General features: G+C 41.1%; 1 pseudogene; it reads left to right on the plus strand.

Annotated features, from left to right (window-relative positions):
- Positions 1-1,796: 1,796 nt before the first annotated feature.
- Positions 1,797-2,225, plus strand: LOC114886083 (annotated as a pseudogene).
- Positions 2,226-18,926: the final 16,701 nt, after the last annotated feature.

Consider the following 18,926-nt stretch of genomic DNA (forward strand, 5'->3'; position numbering starts at 1 on the left):
ATTTTAAGTCTCAAAAATAATCCTTATTGGCTCAGTGCTCTGACCTCCAGGCCCACTGAGGTGGCCCTGTTGCTCCCTCAGCCCTGGCCACTGGCCTGAACCCACTGAAACTGAGGAGGAGAGAGCCTTGCCCTAATGGCCTGTGTGCTCTGGGTCTGTGGTGGGAGTGGCAGCTCTCTGATATTATTCCCATGATACCATCATGAATCAGGGTCATTCTTCCCTTAAAGGATAACACATGTTGATAGATCGATTGCCCTATCCTGTGGAATCTCAGAAGTCTGATAGCCTTCCTTCAATTTCTCTTATCTCTTCACCTTTTAGTCTAGTCTGGCAGTGTTTCTGCTGGTGTAACACCAACTCTATTGCTAGATTCCACTGAGATGGCTGATTAAACCCAGGAATTTCACTCCTAATCCCTTTATCAAATGATTTTCCAGCTATACCCACGGTGTCCTCTCCAGAGAAAGCTTTCTTGTTTTTTGCCATATGGATAGGCTGAGGATTTTCCAAATCCTCAATTTCTGGTTCCTTTTTGCCTAACAATTCCACCTTCAATTTGTTTCTCTCCTCTCACATTACTATAAGCAGCAAGGGGAAATCATACCTTTAACAGTTTGCTTAGAAATCTCCTCAGCTAAATATCCTATTTTATCACAAAGTTTACTTTCCACAAAACACTAAAACACAATTCCACCAGATTCTTTGGTACTTGATAACAAGGATCAACTTTCCCCAAATTTTCAATAACATGCTCCTCATTTCCATCTGAGACTTCACCAGAATCACCTTTATCATTCATATTCCTACCAACAATTTCTTCCTGGTGATCTAGGCTTTTTCTAGCGTGTGTCTCAAAACTCCTCCAGCCTCTACCCACATTTTTAGGTATTTGTTATAGCAGCACCCCACTTCTTGGTACCAAAATCTGTATTAGTCAGGGTTCTGCAAAGAAACAGAACCAATAGAATGTGTAAATACAGGTTTTCCCAGTTATCCGGAAGTACAGCCTTCCTATGAAACCTTTCTTAAGCTGAAATGGCATAAAACAAAGAGGCAATTACCTTAGGACACATCTTGCTAACGGGTGCACAAAATAAATCAAGACAAAGCAGAGATGCTCAGAATCGTAGTTCAAAGCTATGGCAGCTTGACGCTGAAATGCTGAGTGTAAATCCTGGGGAAGGAACTTGCAGTGCCACTCTCAAAGATGGGGCTGGCTGCTGTCTCTATAAAGGCTCTTGCAAAACAAATGCTTACTTAATGCTGTTTTCACTTTTCACCTTTTTCCCTGAAAGTGCAAATCCTCTTCCGATTTCTTTTGGTTACTGAAAACAGGTACTAATGTTTGTATATCTTTCATGAAAGTGAAGTGACATAAAGTGTACTTTCGAAAAGCAGAGGACACATGTATGTAGAAAAAGATTTTTTCTGAGGGATTTATTCATGTGATTATAGAAGTTGGCAAGTCCAAAATCTGCAGGGTGGGCTGGCAGGCTGGAGACCGAGGAAGAGCCATTGCTGCAGTTCAAGTACAAAGGCCATCAAGCTAGAGCCTCAGAAAAGCTGGCGTTGCAGCTGAAGTCCGAAACAGTCTGCTGGTAGAATTCTTCTTGCGGGGGACCGGGTTGGGGTGGGGAGGAAGGTGTCCCTCCTCTGTTCTTTTTAGGTCTTCAACTGATTAGACAAGGCCTACCCACATTATGGAAGACAACCAGCTGTACTCGAAATCCATCACTTAAATGTAAATCTCATCCCCAAACACCCCCCTCTTTCCATCTCCGGCCGTCGCAACGAGAGGAGGTGCCACCATGTCCGCGCATCTGCAATGGGTGGTCGTGCAGAACTGCTCCAGCTTCTTGATCAAGAGGAAGAGGCAGATGTACGGCACCGAGCCCAATAACCTGAAGGCCCGCAACGTCTTCCGCTACAATGAGCTCATTCACCGCAAGACTGTGGGCGTGGAGCCGGCGGCGGCCGGCAAAGGGGTCGTGGCGGTCACGAAGCAGAGATCCAGCCCGCGAAAGCTGGCCACTTCCTACGTGCGGACCAGCATCAACAAGAACGCCCGGGCCACCCTCACCAGCATCTGGCACATAATCTGAAACAACAAGTAGCGCCCGGATTTGCGCACGGCCGCCCTCTGCAGAGCCAGCAACGTCCTGCGCAGCCAGAAGCCTGTGGTGGTGCCGAGGAAGCGGACCCATCCCACCAAGAGCTCCTGAGTCATCTGTCCCCTTCCCCACAGCAATAAAGCTGTCAGCCGGGGGAAAAACAAAACAAAACACCCACAACAAAACACCCTCACAGAAACATCCAGAATAATGCTTGACCAAATATCTAGGTATGATGGCCCAGCCAGGCTGGCTCATAAAATTAACCTCTCACAGGCCTTCTACATTAAATTTTAAGCCCTATGAGGAGAGGGACATTGTCTTAGCGACGTTCATATAGCTTGTGCCTAGAACTGTAGCTAGCATGCAGTAGGTATTCAATAAACAGTTGATGAAAAATTCATAAATGACTGAATAAATGACTGTTTGCTAGGGCTTTACAGTTTATCAGGTTTCTTTCCACTTGCATTATCTGATTTCTTTATCCCAAAAATTCTTTGAGCTGGGTATTATGACTTCCAGCTAAATACTGAAATTGAGATGTACAGAAGTTAAATGACCAGTTCAAACGTCTAAACAACTCTTCATGTTCCAGAGGTGGGACTCAGATTTCACTCTTTTGACTTCTAATCCTCTGCCCAGTCAACTACACTACATTGCAATTGTTCTCTCACTTGACCTGTTCGTCCTAGTGTTGATAATAAGAGGAAATAGGTAGCTTAATAGTGCCAAGTCTCTGCTGGGTGTTAAAGAAGGGTAAACAGGGCTTCCCTGGTGGCGCAGTGGTTGAGGGTCCACCTGCCGATGCAGGGGACACAGGTTCGTGCCCCGGTCCGGGAAGATCCCGCATGCCGCGGGATGGGCCATGGCCGCTGAGCCTGCGCGTCCGGAGCCTGTGCTCCGCAACGGGAGCGGCCACCCCGCGTGCCGCAAAAAAAAAAAAAAGGTAAACAGTGAGTGAGGAGAATATTTGTGTTCCTGCCCAAGGCAGCACAGTAAGGGCAGGTGTCCGAGAGGAGCTTCTGCTTCAGTGGTGGGTGATCATTTCAGGGGAGCACTCAGATGCTCAGCAAGGAGAGAGAGTCTCTTTTGGCTCTAATCCTGGAAGAAGCCCAGTTACGAAAACACTGGAGAGGGTTTCTCTGTATAAACCCAGAGGTTTTTCTCTGTGCTGCTTACTTTCAGAATTAGTCTAGCATGTCACTCCCCAGGTGGGACGGAGCGGGATGACACAAGATTTCATCATGCTACTCAAAGCAGCATGCAGTTTTAAACTTATGAATTATTCCTGGAACTTTCCATTTAATGTCTTTGGTGGGGTGTCTGTTGGCACTGGGGAGAGTTTGGGGCTGAATTGTGGGCAGTTGTTGTATAAGGTAGTGGGTTTCGTTTTTTTTTTTCCCTTGGTTTGAATTGTGACATAGACACTCACTTCCCCCTCTTAGTAACCTGGTTCTTCCTTTTTCTTCAGCTCTGCCTTTGTCAACTATAATGACCTATTTATCTTCCTCGCTATTGTTTAGAGCATATTCTGACTTATTATTGATTATTAGCAATAAGTATAATAAACATGATGCTATGGTATGGTAGAATCAATTTAATTTCTGCAAGTATTCAAGAGTACTTGATCCAAGGAGTTTCCTGGTGGTTCAGTGGTTAGGACTCCGCGCTTTCACTGCTGTGGGCCCAGGTTAAATCTCTGGTTGGGAAACTAGGATCCCGCAAGCCATGGGGTGTGGCCAAAAGAAAAAAAAAAAAGTACTTGATCCAAAAAAAATTACTTCGCATTGACGACAGACTTAAAAGCATGAAATGAAGTTTCTGAAGAGACAGTACTAAATAAGGACATATGTTCAAAGAACTTTGGGGTATGGTATTAAACAGCAAAGTTCATTGTTGTTTTCATAAGACATTCTTATGAATTAATTGTTCAATAGAAATTAATAATTGAATTTCATTTAAAAATTGACAAGGAGCAAGCCTAGTTAACTGATTAGGTAGGGCTTAAGAGGTGAGTTGTGTTGGTGAAATTGACGAGAGACAGATTATAAACTTTTAGTTGGCATTGTGGTTTACCAATAAGAGTTTATGTCCAATCAGTACATTCTCTTCCATACAGAACTGTCTTCCTCCAAAGTGAAATTATTTAATTCCTCCAAAATACTCTAAATAATGAACTGTGCCAAGTATTGAGAGGGTGATGGAAATGGTGTTGGAGGAAGAGATATGAAATGAAATGAGCACAGCTTCTGCTTTCAAGATTGGAGAAAATTGCTTGTATAGGGAATTGGTAATTTTTTTTAATTTTTTTTTTTTTAGAGCAGTTTGAGGTTTAAAGCAAAATTAAAAGGAAGGTACAGAGATTTTTTTTCCATACACCCTCTTCCCCCACAAATGCATAGCCTCCCCCATTAAAAACATCTCCCACCAGAGTGGTACACTTGTTACAATTGATGAGTGTACATGGCCACATCACAATCACCCAAGATCCAGACTTCCCATTACGGTTCATTCTTGGTCTTGTACATTCTATGGATTGGGGCAAATGGTAATGACATGTATCCATCATTACAGTATCATATAGAATATTTCCACTGCCCTTAAAAACCTCTGTGCTGCAACTATTCATCCCTCCTCTCATCACCCACTCTCAACCACCGGCAACCAGTGATCTTTTTACTGTCTCCATGGTTTTGCATTTTGCAGAAAGTCATAGAGTTGGAATTATACAGTACGTAGCCTTTTCAGATTGGCGTCTTTATTTTATTAACATGCATTAGGGATGCATTAGGGAAGGATCCTTAGATCCTTCATGTCTTTTCCTGGTTTGATAGCTCATTTCCTTCTAGTGCTGAATAACATTCCATTGTCTGGATGTGCCACAGTTTGTTTATACATTCACCTATTGGAGGATACCTTGGTTGCCTCCAAGTTTTGGCAATTATGAGTAAAGCTGCTATAAACATCTGTGTGCAAGTTTTTGTGTGGACATAAGTTTCAACTTCTTTGGATACATACCAAGGAGTGAGATTGCTGGATTATATGGTAAGAGTATGTTTAGTTTTGTAAGAAACTACCAAACTGTCTTCCAAAGTGGCTGTACCATTTTGCATTCCCACCAGCAATGAATGAGAGTTCCTATTGCACCGCATCCTTGCCAGCAATTGGTATTATCAGTGTTTCAATGACCATTCTAATCGGTGTGTAGTGGTATCTCATCATTGTTTTAATTTGCATTTCCCTTATGACATACGAGTGGAGCATCTTTTCAAATGCTTATTTGCCATCAACATATCTTCTTTGGTGGGGTGTCTGTTAAGGTCTTCGGCCTATTTTTTTTAATCAATTAATTTATTTTTGGCTGCGTTGGGTCTTCGTTGCTGTGTGCGGGCTTTGTCTAGTTGCGGCGAGCGGGGTCTACTCTTAGTTGCGGTGTGCGGGCTTCTCATTGTGGTGGCTTCTCTTGTTGCACAGCATGGGCTCTAGGCACGCAGGCTTCAGTAGTTTTGGTGCGTGGACTCAGTAGTTGTGGCACTCGGGTTCTAGATCGCAGGCTTAGTAGTTGTGGCGCACGGGCTTAGTTGCTCCACGGCATGTGGGATCTTCCTGGACCAGGGCTCGAACCCGTGTCCCCTGCATTGGCAAGTGGATTCTTAACCACTGTGCCACCGGGGAAGCCCTGGCATAGTTTTTAATCAGGTTGTTTGTTTTATTATTGTTGAGGGTTTTTTTATGATTAAAGAACATTTAGTTGTGTTCTTGTTGAGTTTTAAGAGTTCTTTGTATATTTTGGACAATGGTCCTTTATCAGATGTGTCTTTTGCAAATATTTCCTCTCAGTCTGTGGCTTATCTTCTCATTCTCTTGACAGTGTTTTTGGAAAGCAGAAAATTTTAATTTAATAAAGCCCAACTTATCAATTATTGCTTTCATGGATTGTGCCTTTGGTTCTGTACCTAAAAAGGTATCTCTATATCCAAGGTCATCTGGGTTTTCTTCTCTGTTATCTTCTAAGAGTTTTATAGTTTTCCATTTTATATTTAGACCTATGATCCATTTTGAGTTAATTTTTTTTTGTGAAAGGTGTAAGGTCTGTGTCTAGATTAATTTGTGTGTGTGTGTATGTCCTGCTGTTCTAGCACCATTTGTTTTTTTTTTTTTTTTTTAGCACCATTTGTTGAGGAGACTGTCTCTGCTCCATTTTGTTGCCTTTGTTTCTTTGTCAAAAATCATTTGACTATATATATTCATGTGGTTCTATTTCTGGGCTCTCTGTTCTGTTCCATTGATCTATTTGTCTATTCCTTCACCAGTACCACAATGTCTTGATTGTTGAAGCTTTACAGTAAGTCTTGAATTTGGGTAGGTAGTGTCAGTCCTCCAACTTTTTTCTTCATTTTCAGTATTGTGTTGTCTATTCTGGGTCTTTTGCCTCTTCATATAAACTTTAGGATTTTTTTTCTTTTAATTTATTTTTGGCTGCATTGTGTCTTTTTTGCTGCACACGGGCTTTCTCTAGTTGCGAGTGGGGGCTACTCTTTGCTGCAGTGTGTGGGCTTCACATTGCAGTGGCTTCTCGTTGTGGAGCATGGGCTCTAGGTGCGCAGGCTTCAGTAGGTGTGGCATGCAGGCTCAGTAGTTGTGGTGCACGGGCTTAGTTGCTCCATGGCACGTGGAATCTTCCCGGACCAGGGCTCAAACCCGTGTCGCCTGTGCGTTTGGCAGGTGGATTCTTAACCACTGCACCACCAGGGAAGCCCCATATAAACTTTAGAATCACTTTTTCAATATCCAAAAATTAACTTACTGAGATATTGATTGGGATTGCACTGAATCTATAGATCAAGTTGATAAGAACAGACATCTTGGTAATATTGATTCTTCCTATCCATGAACGTATACTACCTCTCCATTTATTTACTTCTATGATTTCATTCATCAGAGTTTTGTAGTTTTCCTCATATAGGTCTGGTACATATTTTGTTAGATTTTTATCTAGTTATTTACTTTTTTGGATGCTAATATAAATGGTATTGCTTTTTAAATTTCAAATTCCACTTTTTTATTTCTCGTATATAAGAATGTGATTGGCTTTTGTATATTAACCTTGTATCTTGCAACTTTGCAATAATTGTCTATTAGTTATAGAAATTTTTTTGTGAATTCTTTTGGATTTTCTGCATGGACGATCATGTCACGTTCAAGCAAAGGCAGTTTTATTTCATCCTTCTCAATCTATATACCTTTTATTTCCTTTTCTTGTCTTATTACATTAGCTAGTACTTCTAGAACAATGTTGAATAGTAGTTGTGAGGGGAGACCACCTTACCTTGTTCCTGATCTTAGTGGGAAAGCTTTGAGTTTCTCAACCATTTAAGTATGTTGTTAGCTACGTGTTTTTTTTGTTTTGATTTGTTTTTTTGTAGATGTTCTTTATCAAGTTAAGAAAGTTCTCCTCTGTTCCTACTTCACTTAGAGTGAAGGCAACACTTTTGTTTCTTTATTTTTTTTTAATTTATTTATTGTATTGATTTATTTTTTTGGCTGCATTGGGTCTTCGTTGCTGCGCACGGGCTTTCGCTAGTTGCGGCGAGTGGGGTCTACCCTACGTTGCGATGCGCGGACTTCAGTAGTTGCAGCACGCACGCTCAGTAGTTGTGGCTCATGGGCTCTAGAGCGCAGGCTCAGTAGTTGTGGCACACCGGCTTAGTTGCTCTGCGGCATGTGGGATCTTCCCAGACCAGGACTCGAACCCGTGTCCCCTGCATTGGCAGGTGGATTCTTAAACACTAAGCCACGAGGGAAGTCCCTATTCAATCATATTTACTCATATATTTTATTCATGAACAATACAAAAACAACTAAACGTAAATGTACCAGTTAGAAGGCATTTTCTGACTCAAGGAGGATGTTGGTAGAATGATTTTCGAAATATAGCCTCAAGTCAAAGGCAAAGGTAATACCCTAAATTTAAGTGGATGTAATTTTAAGTATTCTTAGAAAGTGTACATCCCTGAGAATATGAAAAATTCTATCAGGGCCAGGAGTCTTTAAAGTTATATTTCTTAGAATCTCAAAAAGTTCAAGGTCTTGAAGTTACGGCTACTATAAAATAAAAAGGGACCTCTGACTGTCAGAATTGAAGTTTTAACATTACTAATTTTTAGAAAGATTTCAGATTCTTTTCATCTATACTATATAATTTATTTAATACACATTTATTAAACACTATGTTAAACTGAGCCACTTAAGGAAAACGACCACCATACCAGTTAACACGCATTAACTACTAATGAGTCTGATAGACACAAAGAATCCATTTTATTAAATGAGAAAATAACTTGCCTAGGCTGACACACATAGCTGGTAAGTGATATCGACCAGATTTATACCTAGGCACTCTGGCTCCGAAGTCTTTGCTCTTAGAAACCACATATATTCCCTTGCCTAAGAGTCAGTCTTTTTTCTGCTCTTCTCCCACATATACCTTTATGTTTCAACTATACCTAACTACTTATAAATTTTTAAATAACCATTTGTATTTGTTTTCTAAGGCTGGGTGATTTAATAAGAAATATACTTGGTCTTTGTCTCCATGGCTGGCATAAAATCTCCTAAAACCCTTGGAATTTCCTGACTGGTAGGAATGTCTGTGATTCATAAGGAGCCCGTTGGGACACACCTAAATTTATGCCAGTGAAGTGATTCAGGGTGCGGCCCCCGGATAGCCTAAAGATGGGGCTGGTCACCAGAGAGACCAAACGATTAGAGGGTTAACACTTTTAGCACTACCCACTGACCTCTAGGTTGGGGCAAGGAGGAGCTACAGGTTAAACTGTACAAAAACTCTGGAACAGGGACTTCCCCGGTGGCGCAGTGGTTGAGAACCTGCCTGCTAATGCAGGGGACACGGGTTCAAGCCCTGGTCTGGGAAGATCCCGCATGCCGCAGAGCAACTAAGCCCGTGAGCCACAACTAATGAGCCTGCATGCTGCAACTACTGAGTCTGCGCTCTAGAGCCCACAAGCTGCAACTACTGAAGCCCGTGCACCTAGAGCCCGTGCTCTGCAACAAGAGAAGCCACTGCAATGAGAAGCCCGTGCACCACAACAAAGAGCAGACCCCACTCGCCGCAACTAGAGAAAGCCCGTGTGCAGCAACGAAGACCCAACGCAGCCAAAAAAAAAAAAAAAAAAAAAGCAAAACAAAGCTCTGGAACAAAGAGATTTGATGAGTTTCCAGGTTGATGATCATTTCCATATTTGGAGAGTGTGGTGCATCCCAGTTCCACGCAGACAGAGGTTTCTGCTCTTAGGATCTTTCCAGACCTTGCCCTATCTATGTACCTCTTGTTGACAGAAAAAAAAATGCACAAGGTGAGAGTTGTGAGTTAAGTTTGATTTGGGGCAAAATGAGGACTATAGCCCGGGAGACAGCATTTCAGATAGCTCTGAGAAACTGCTCCAAAGAGGTGAGGGGGAAGGTCAGTATATATGTGATTTTGGTGAAGGGTAAGTACATGCAATCCAGCACGTATTTTTTGGCAGAATGTTTCTGCTAGTCACGAGGGGCAGACGTCACCATGAAGGATTTTAGTGCTTTTCTAGGTATGAGGAGATGCAAGAATTGGGCTCATAAAATCGGCTCCTGAAAATATCTAACTATCTGAAGACCTGTTCTGCCAGTTTTCTTCCCAGAGCACAGAGTGCCTCATTTCTGCTCTCCACCCTGAACTCCTTTCAGGGGGCTGTTAAAGGTCAGCACCTGCAGCGGCTCATAATTTGATCCTTGTAGAGGTAGATGGCAAGTGCCAATTTGTAGGTGACACTCTTCATCTGAATACTTTATAATATCCTGTGTAATTAACTGGTAAATGTAAGTAAACATTCTGTGAATTCTGTGAGCCAGTATGGCACATTGATTGAACCCAGGAAACGGGTGACAGGAACCTCCAATTTACAGCCAGTCATTCGGAAGCACAAGTAACAACTCAGACTTTCAATTGGCAGCTGACGTGGGGACAATCTTGTGAGACTGAGCCTTTAATCTGTGGGACTGAAACTGAGCAGGACCCTATGGGGCCCCTGAGCATGAAAGCCTTTCTGTGTCCCCCGTTTCTTGACTTTCCCTGAGTACTAGAGATCAGGTTCAAACACTTGTTAATCAGGGAAGGGAAGAGATGCAGAGACAAGAGAGGAGCAGTCAAGAAACGACAGTGCCGGGCTTCAACTACTGAGCCTGCGCTCTAGAGTCCGTGCTCCACAACAAAAGAAGCCACCGCAATGAGAAGCCCACTCACCGCAATGAAGAGTAGCCCCTGCTCGCCGCAGCTAGAGAAAGCCCGCACAGCAACAAAGAAGGAATGCAGCCAAAAATAAATAAATTTATTTCTTTATTTAAAAAAATATGATTGAATAATAAGATTTAGCGGAAATACGTTCTATTCACTTTCGTTTCAGACTACTTGATGTTACCTTTTTTTTTCTTTTGGTATCATTATGAATTTTTTAGCTTTACAATATGTTAACCTCAGGCAGTATTCTCTTTTTGATGCCAAAATTATCGTAACTTTGGCCAGTAGGAGTCCCTTTTAAATTGGCTCCTGTGTCCTTCTGACATGGCTACATTGATCTTTGAAAACTTCTATGCTTCCTGACACAGTAAGATGTTCCAGCCTTATCTATCTCTTAGCCCCAGGTATGGAATCAGCTATTTCTCTAAGAAGCCTTATTTACTTTCAGTGGAGTCACTGTTAAATCAGTGCTTCTAAAAAAAAAAAAAAAAAAAAAAATGGGGGCTTTCCTGGTGGCGCAGTGGTTGAGAGTCCACCTGCCGATGCAGGGGACACGGGTTCGTGCCCTGGTCCGGGAAGATCCCACATGCCGCAGAGCGGCTAGGCCGCTGAGCCTGCGCGTCCAGAGCCTGTGCTCCACAACGGGAGAGGCCACAACAGTGAGAGGCCTGCATACTGAAAAAAAAAAAAAAAATGGAAAGAAGGAAAGAAAAAAAAAGGTAGTTCCCTAGTGGCCTAGTGGTTAGGATTCTGGGCTTAAAAAAAAAAGAAAGAAAGAAGGAAAAAGAAAAAAAATCTGATTTGTAGCATTTGCCAATTTCCATGGTGTAAATACCCACACTGTGATAGATGTCTAGCTACCTGCGTGATTTCACTGAACACAGAGCTGGGAAGCAGTGTGCACAACTGGCTCTCAGGAGCCGGCTGCTGTGCAACCAGTGCTACCCTCCTTGTGAGTCACAGCCCACAACGGATCCTGGCATTGGAGACTAGTGATACTAGGCAAAAACAAAAATTTCCTTTTTTTTAAATTTATTTATTTATTTATTTATTTTTGGCCGCATTGGGTCTTTGTTGCTGCGTGCCGGCTTTCTCTAGTTGCGGTGAACAGGGGCTACTCTTCGTTGCAGTGCGCGGGCTTCTCATTGTGGTGGCTTCCCTTGTTGTGGAGCACGGGCTCTAGGCACGCGGGCTTCAGTAGTTGTGGCACGAGGGCTCAGTAGCTGTGGCTTGCAGGCTCTAGAGCACAGTCTCAGTAGTTATGGTACATGGGCTTAGTTGTTCCGTGGCATGTGGGATCTTCTCGGACCAAGGCTCGAAACCCGTGTCCCCTGCATTAGCAGGCAGATTCTTAACCACTGCACCACCAGGGAAGTCCCAACAAAAATTTCTTTAAATGAAATTCAAAAAGAATTTTGGTCAACATTAAGACATCAGCTGTTAAAACTATAGACAATGTTTTAATGCATCTGAGTGACAAAAGTGGCTACGATAAAATGAAAGGGCCTATGGATGGCAGGTTTAAAGTCCTATTGAAACTTATTATTTAAAAAAAAAAAGAAGAGTATTGTGTCTATCTGTGCTCTGTAATCAATACAACAAACATCAAATCTTTTTATGTGCTAAGTGCTTACAAACTTTAAAAGTTTAAAAAATTACAGAGGCTTCCCTCGTGGCGCAGTGGTTAAGGATCCGCCTGCCAATGCAGGGGACACGGGTTCGAGCTCTGGTCCGGGAAGATCCCACATGCCTCAGAGCAACTAAGCCGGTGTGCCACAGCTACTGAGCCTGCGCTCTAGAGCCCACGAGCCACAACTACTGAAGCCTGCGTGCCTAGAGCCCGTACTCCACAACAACAGAAGCTACTGCAATGAGAAGCCCGCACACTACAACGAAGAGTAGCCCCCGCTCGCCATAACCAGAGAAAGCCCGTGCACAGCAACAAAGACCCAACACAGCCAAAAATTAAAGAATACATATATTTATTTTTAAAAAAATTACAGACTCTTGGTGAGAACTCTAAAATCAACATAATGACCAGATTCCCCAGATTTTCCAGAGCAATCCTGATGTCAATATTTTGTCCCATGTGGACTGATTTTCATCATACCATGTGGAATGATTTTAGCAGGTCAGTTATGAGCACAATAGTCTGTGGTTTAGTCTTGCAGTAGTGCTATATTATATATTCAATGATCGCTCTCAGGTGTGTAAAGAACCCCACATAATTGGTTATGGGTTCATGTACTCACTGAGTTTACTTTCACTGCCCGCCTTGTCCTGTTTGTGTGGTCAGGAAACATGACTATGCTCTTCCTCAAGCAAATAGGAACTCATATTGATAAGTTTTAATTTGTTCATTCATTCATTCAGTTGTTTATTCACATGTCCAGCCTTATGTGGAGCCGAGACTGGAGAAAAGAAAAAAAATCCCTACTCTTTTTTTTTTTAAACAGGAGTCCTACTTTATTTATTTATTTTTAATTTTTTAATTTATTTATTTTTGGCTGCATTGGGTCTTCGTTGCTACGCGCGGACTTTCTCTAGTTGCGGCACGTGGGGGCTACTCTTCATTGTGGTGTGCGGGCTCAGTAGTTGTGGCTCACAGGTTTAGTTGCTCCGTGGCGTGTGGGATCTTCCCACACCAGGGCTCGAACCTGTGTCCCTTGCATTGGCAAGCGGATTCTTAACCACTGCACCACCAGGGAAGTCCAAAATCCCTACTCTTAAGGGAAATGTGAATGAGGGAGACAGACAAGGAGGACAATTAAAATATGCAGGAGCAGACTGAGGAATCAGGAAAGGTTCTAGAGGAAGCAATGCTTCAGTTAAATTTGAACCTGTTCTTACTGTTGTTCCATTGCCTCGATCCAACATCTCTCTGAAAGGACTTCATCAGTTTTTCCATCACCTGGCAATTTCCACATATTTCTACAACTTCAGCATACAACGGGACTTCCCTGGTGGTCCAGTGGGTGAGACTCCGCACTCCCAGTGCAGGGGGCCCGGGTTCGATCCCTGGTCGGGGAAGAAGTCCACACCCACAGCTAAAAGATCCCTCATGCCGCAACAAAGATCCCGCATGCTGCAAAATTAATTAATTAATCTTCTTTAAAAAAAAATTAAAATCAACATACAACCATTCATTGATCCAACTAACATGTATTGGAACCCTATTCTATTCTGGACCAGACCAGAAAACCCAAACCAGATCATGCTCCCATGGAGTTCCAACCTAGATATCTAAAATTCAAGATAGAATGGAGTACCATAACATGCATAATCTTCAAATGTCTTTCCTTTGGCTGTGAGGATCTCGCATTTTAATTGACCCTTGAAGGATGAAAACGATTTTTACAAGCAGGGGTGAAAAGGATTTTTAAGTCAGAGGCAATAGCAAAGTAAAAATTGTGAGGCAGGAAATGTTGAAACTGTTTGAAAACTGACAAATAGTTCCGTTGGGCTTAGGTAAAAGGACATATACTTCTTGGGTGTACAGTCTATGTTCCAGACAATACTGGAATGATAGGTTGGGTACTGAGCACTTGAAATGTGGTGAGTGCAGCTGAGGAAAATTGTTAATTTTGTCCCATTTTAATTCATTTAAGTTTGTATTTAGACTACATCAAACTAAAAAGTTTCTGCACAGCAAAGGAAACCATCAACAAATGAAAAGGCAACCTACTGAATGGGAGAAAATATTTGCAAATCATGTATCTGATAAGGGGTTAATATTCAAAACATATGTAGGGGCTTCCCTGGTGGCGCAGTGGTTGAGAGTCCGCCTGCCGATGCAGGGGACACGGGTTCGTGTCCCGGTCCGGGAAGATCCCACATACCGCGGAGCGGCTGGGCCCGTGAGCCATGGCCACTGAGCCTGCGCGTCTGGAGCCTATCCTCCGCAACGGGAGAGGCCACAACAGTGAGAGGCCCGCGTACCGCAAAAAAAAAAAAAAAAAAAAAAAAAAAAATGTAGAACTCATACAACTTAATAGCAAAAGAAAAAAAATCCTTCCAATTAAAAAGCAGACAGAGGATCTGAATAGATATTTTTGTAAAGAAGGCAAACAGATGGCAAAAAACGACATGAAGAGTTGCTCAACATCACTAATCATTAAGTGATGATTAAGGGAATGCAATTCAAAACCACAGTGAGATATCCCCTCACATCTGTTAGAGTGGCTGTCATCAAAAAGAGAAGAAATAATTAGTGTTAGTGAGGATCTGGAGAAAAGGAAACTCTCCTACACTGTTGGTAGGAATGTAAATTGGTGCAGCCACTATGGAAAATGGTATGAAGGTTCATCAAAAAATTAAAAATAGGGACTTCCCTGGTGGTCCAGTGGTTAAGACTACAGACTCCACGCTCCCAATGCAGGGGGCCCAGGTTCGATCCCTGGTGGGGGAACTAGATCCCACATTTCACAACTGAAAGAGCCCGCCTGCTGCAAGGAAGATCCCACATGCTGCAATTAAGACCTGGCGCAGCCAAATAAATATATATTTTTTTAATCCCCAAATTCTTAAAAAAAAAATTAAAAATAGAACTACCATATGATCCAGTGGTTCTACTTCTGAGTATTTATCCAAAGAAAATGAACACACTAACTGGAAAAGATACATGCTCCCCCACGTTCATTGCAGCAGTATCTACAATAGCCAAGATAGGGAAACAACCTAAGTGTCCATGGAATATTACTCAGCCATAAAAAAGGATGAAATCTTGCCATTTACAGCAACATGAATGGACCTAGAGGGGATCATGCTAAGTGAAGTAAGTCAGGCAGAGAAAGACAAATACTATATGATCTCACTTATATGTAAAATCTAAAAAAAAAACTCATAGGTACAGAGAACAGTTTATTTGTGGTTGCCACAGGCAAAGGGCTGGGGGAGGCAAAATAGAAGGGAGTCAAAAGGCACAAACTCCCAGTTATAAAATAAATAAGTTATAGTGACGTACAGCATTGACGACTATAGTTAATAATACTGTATTGCATACTTGAAAGTTGCTAACTTTAAAATTTTTAAAATTCTCATCACAAGAGAAAAAAATTCTGTAATTGTGTATGATGACAGATGTTAACTAGACTTATTAAGGTAATCACTTCACAGTGTTTACAAATAGTGACTCATGTTGCACACCTGAAACCAATATAATGTTGTATATCAATTATACCTTGATAAAAAAAGAAACATTAAAGAAAAAAAGTTTGTATTTAAAAATTGAAGCAGTGTAGACAAAGACAAATACTGTATGTTATCATTTATATGTGGAATCTACGAAATAAAACAAAGAAATGAATATAGTAAAACAGAAACAGACACACAGATATTGAGATCAACTAGTGGTTACCAGTGGGGAGAGGGAAGGAGGGGCAAAACAAGGGTTGGGGATTGAGAGGCACAAACTACTGTGTATAAAATAAATAAGCGACAAGGATGTATTGTACAGCACAGGGAACATAGCCAATATTTTGTAATAACTTTAAATGGAGTATAAGCTATAAAAATATTGAATCACTATGTTGTACACCTGAAACTAACATAATATTGTAAATCAACTATATTTCAATTAAAAAAAAATTGAAGCAGTGTAAAACAAAGTTTTAAGTTGTGTAAAATGTTTTTGTTAAACACAGCCTAATTAATAGGACTACATTTCTCCTTGATCCTTGAAAATTTAGTCTCAATTAAGATGTGCTGTAAGTGTAAAATGAAGATTGGATTTTGAAGATCTAATACCAAAAAAAAAAGAGAATAAAATATCTTACTGATAATTTTTATATTAAATATGTGCTGAAATGAGAATATTTGGGGTATATTAAGTTCAATAAAATATAATATTAAAAGTGACAACTCTTTTTTTTTTCATTTTTTTAATGTAGCTACTGGAAAATTTTTAATTTCACATGTGACTCATATTTCTACTGGACAGAACGGATCTAGACTTTTTCGATAACTTGTTCAAGTTACTTGATTAGGAGATGATGTAATTAAATTTTTGATTTAAGGTAATTCATCTAGCACTGGTGTGTGATGGATTAAGTTTTGAATATTGGAGGAGGGAAGAAAGTAATAAGGATCTGGGAGCTGGGATTAGGTCCTTCAGGATCGGTTGGAATAATGAATAGTTGCAACCCAGTTCAGACAGGAAAATCAACATTTCTCAAATTTTTTCTTTCTTCACCCTGAGAGTTTATTTTCTAAGGTTTTTTCAGATTCAAAATAAACTCCATCTACACGCAACCTAATAAAAGAAAATTAACAAATAACATTCTATGCAACAGTTGTTCTTTATGAGGAATATTACAAACGCGAGCGAAGAGTAGGATTGGCTTTGGATGTCTTTAAAGCAGTCACTAGCTTTTTCTGTGCCTTGCATTGTCCTGTTGAAGAGGTAGTTTTCCCTGTCTTTACTTTGACAAGGTAAGTGTGTTTACAGCCCTTTGTTCCCTGGTTTTAGGATTTTGGATCTGTTTGTTTTCCTGCTTGGTTATCATGTTACCAAACATCCTCTCACAGGGCAACCTGAGAAGGAGATTGAGATCCACCGTGGCAGATTACCTGCCTTTGGATCTAACAGATTTCAGGTCCTGATTCATTCATTCCCATTCTTCTAAGCAGACCTCCATTAAACTGTTAGGTGGGGAGTTCATAACATTCCTCCCCAACCTATTCCATTTTGAAATTTATCGACCACCTTTCCTCTGCTGGCATTCTCCGTAGGGACTGGTCACCAGAGCTGTGGCTCCAGCCTGGGTGGAGCTTGGAATCTCGTGGTGCCTGCTTCCAAAGTGCACCCAAGACCCCAGTCCCCCAGCCAATCCCCCCAACACATCAGCAAACAGTCGTATTGAGCAACTGTCATCTGTGGCCCACAGTGAGGGTTGTCTAACTTGGAGGTCCCTGTCACCCTGGGGACAAGTCCGGTTCCTGATCTGGTTTCTGAGAAGCAGGAACTTATATTAAGTCCCACTTGCTCAAGGAGTATTCATCTCAATATATTCAGCATACTTTTAGATTCCTGAGATCCAGCTGAATTCCAGTTGTTACCATTTAAAAATATACATTGATTGATAGAAGTGTTCTCTCTCCCTCTAAGCTGCTTAGCTTCCTTAAAGGTAATTTTCTCAGGCTGAGTTTAGCCAGAGAAAACAGGTTTCAGATCTCTCTCCCCTTCAACCTCCCTATTTTTCTACCAAGCAGAAAATACCTACAGATTTCAGACATCTAAATCCTGACCCTCAGTATTGTTTCACTACACTGGTTTTACACAAATTATTTGGGACAGGTATAATCCTAGGCCTTTACAATTATTTCATCTGTTCTTTCAATAAGTATTGGAAAAATAACTGTGTTCTGGAATTACATTGGAATCTGCTCTGAGTGAATGAAGGGCAAAAAGACCTACTTTTTTACTTTCACTGGTGCCATTTACTCTTGCAAAACATTAAGGAGTAATTATTCTAAGGCAAGGGAGAGGGAGAAATAAAAGACAGTGATTTAGAGCCAAGAATGACATTGTGAGGGAATTCCCTGGCAGTCCAGTGGTTAGGACTCTGCGCTTTCATTGCTAAAGGTGTGGGTTCGATCCCTGGTCAGAGAACTAAGATCCCACAAGCTGTGTGGACAAAAAAAAAAAAAAAAAAAGAGAGAAGAAGAAGAAGAATGACATTGTGAGACAAATAATAAATAAAAGTCAAAGAATGGAGAAAAGACTCGCGTGGGCACATGTCGCTGTGAGGCTTCAGGGTCGGGCCTCCAGCCTCCTGGGGCTGCTGAGAACTTATGTGGCTGGTGGGACTGAGGAACCGAATTGCTAATTTTAGTTCATTTAAAATATCTTCCCGTTAAACACAACTTCGTTGTTTTGATTAGAACGACACATTACTTTAGCTGTAGAAAACAGAGTCTAAGTGAGGATGTAAGATACACACGGGATTTCAAAGACTTAGTAGGAAAAAAGTAAACTATCTTAATAATTTTTAAATTGATTATAATTTAATCAATTATCGTTTAATATATTTATAAATCAATTGTAATTTAATCAAACTCAAATAGTATTATTTTGGCTATATCAGGTCAAATAAAATAATTATTAAAATTAATTATTCTTGTTTCCTATGTTTTCCTTTTAAAAATTTTGATGCGGCCACTTAGAAAACTTAATATTACATAAATGACTCAGATTGAATGTTTATTGGCAGCACTGCCATACAGGATATTTTGTCCTTTGGCTGCTAAGTTCAGTTGCTGTGGTAACTAAAGGGGCCTCTAGGCTCAGGGTTTCCTGGAAGATTGGGAGAGTGGGGGAGGGGAGGAATGACCTCAGGGAAGGTTTTTTTGGTTGTCACGTTTCACTCACCGCCAGTTCTCTCAGCTAACAATGAGATTTAGAAAGTATCCTCATTTAGTGGTTTCGTTTTGTAATGTATAAAAATATCGCATCAGTATGTGGTGCACCTAAAACTAATATGATAATGTAAGCCAGTTATACTTCAGTTTTTTAAAAAAAG

This window comes from Monodon monoceros, unplaced genomic scaffold (genome assembly GCF_005190385.1).
Source record: "Monodon monoceros isolate NGI ecotype Baffin Bay Population unplaced genomic scaffold, NGI_Narwhal_1 Super_Scaffold_6, whole genome shotgun sequence".
Taxonomy (NCBI): domain Eukaryota; kingdom Metazoa; phylum Chordata; class Mammalia; order Artiodactyla; family Monodontidae; genus Monodon; species Monodon monoceros.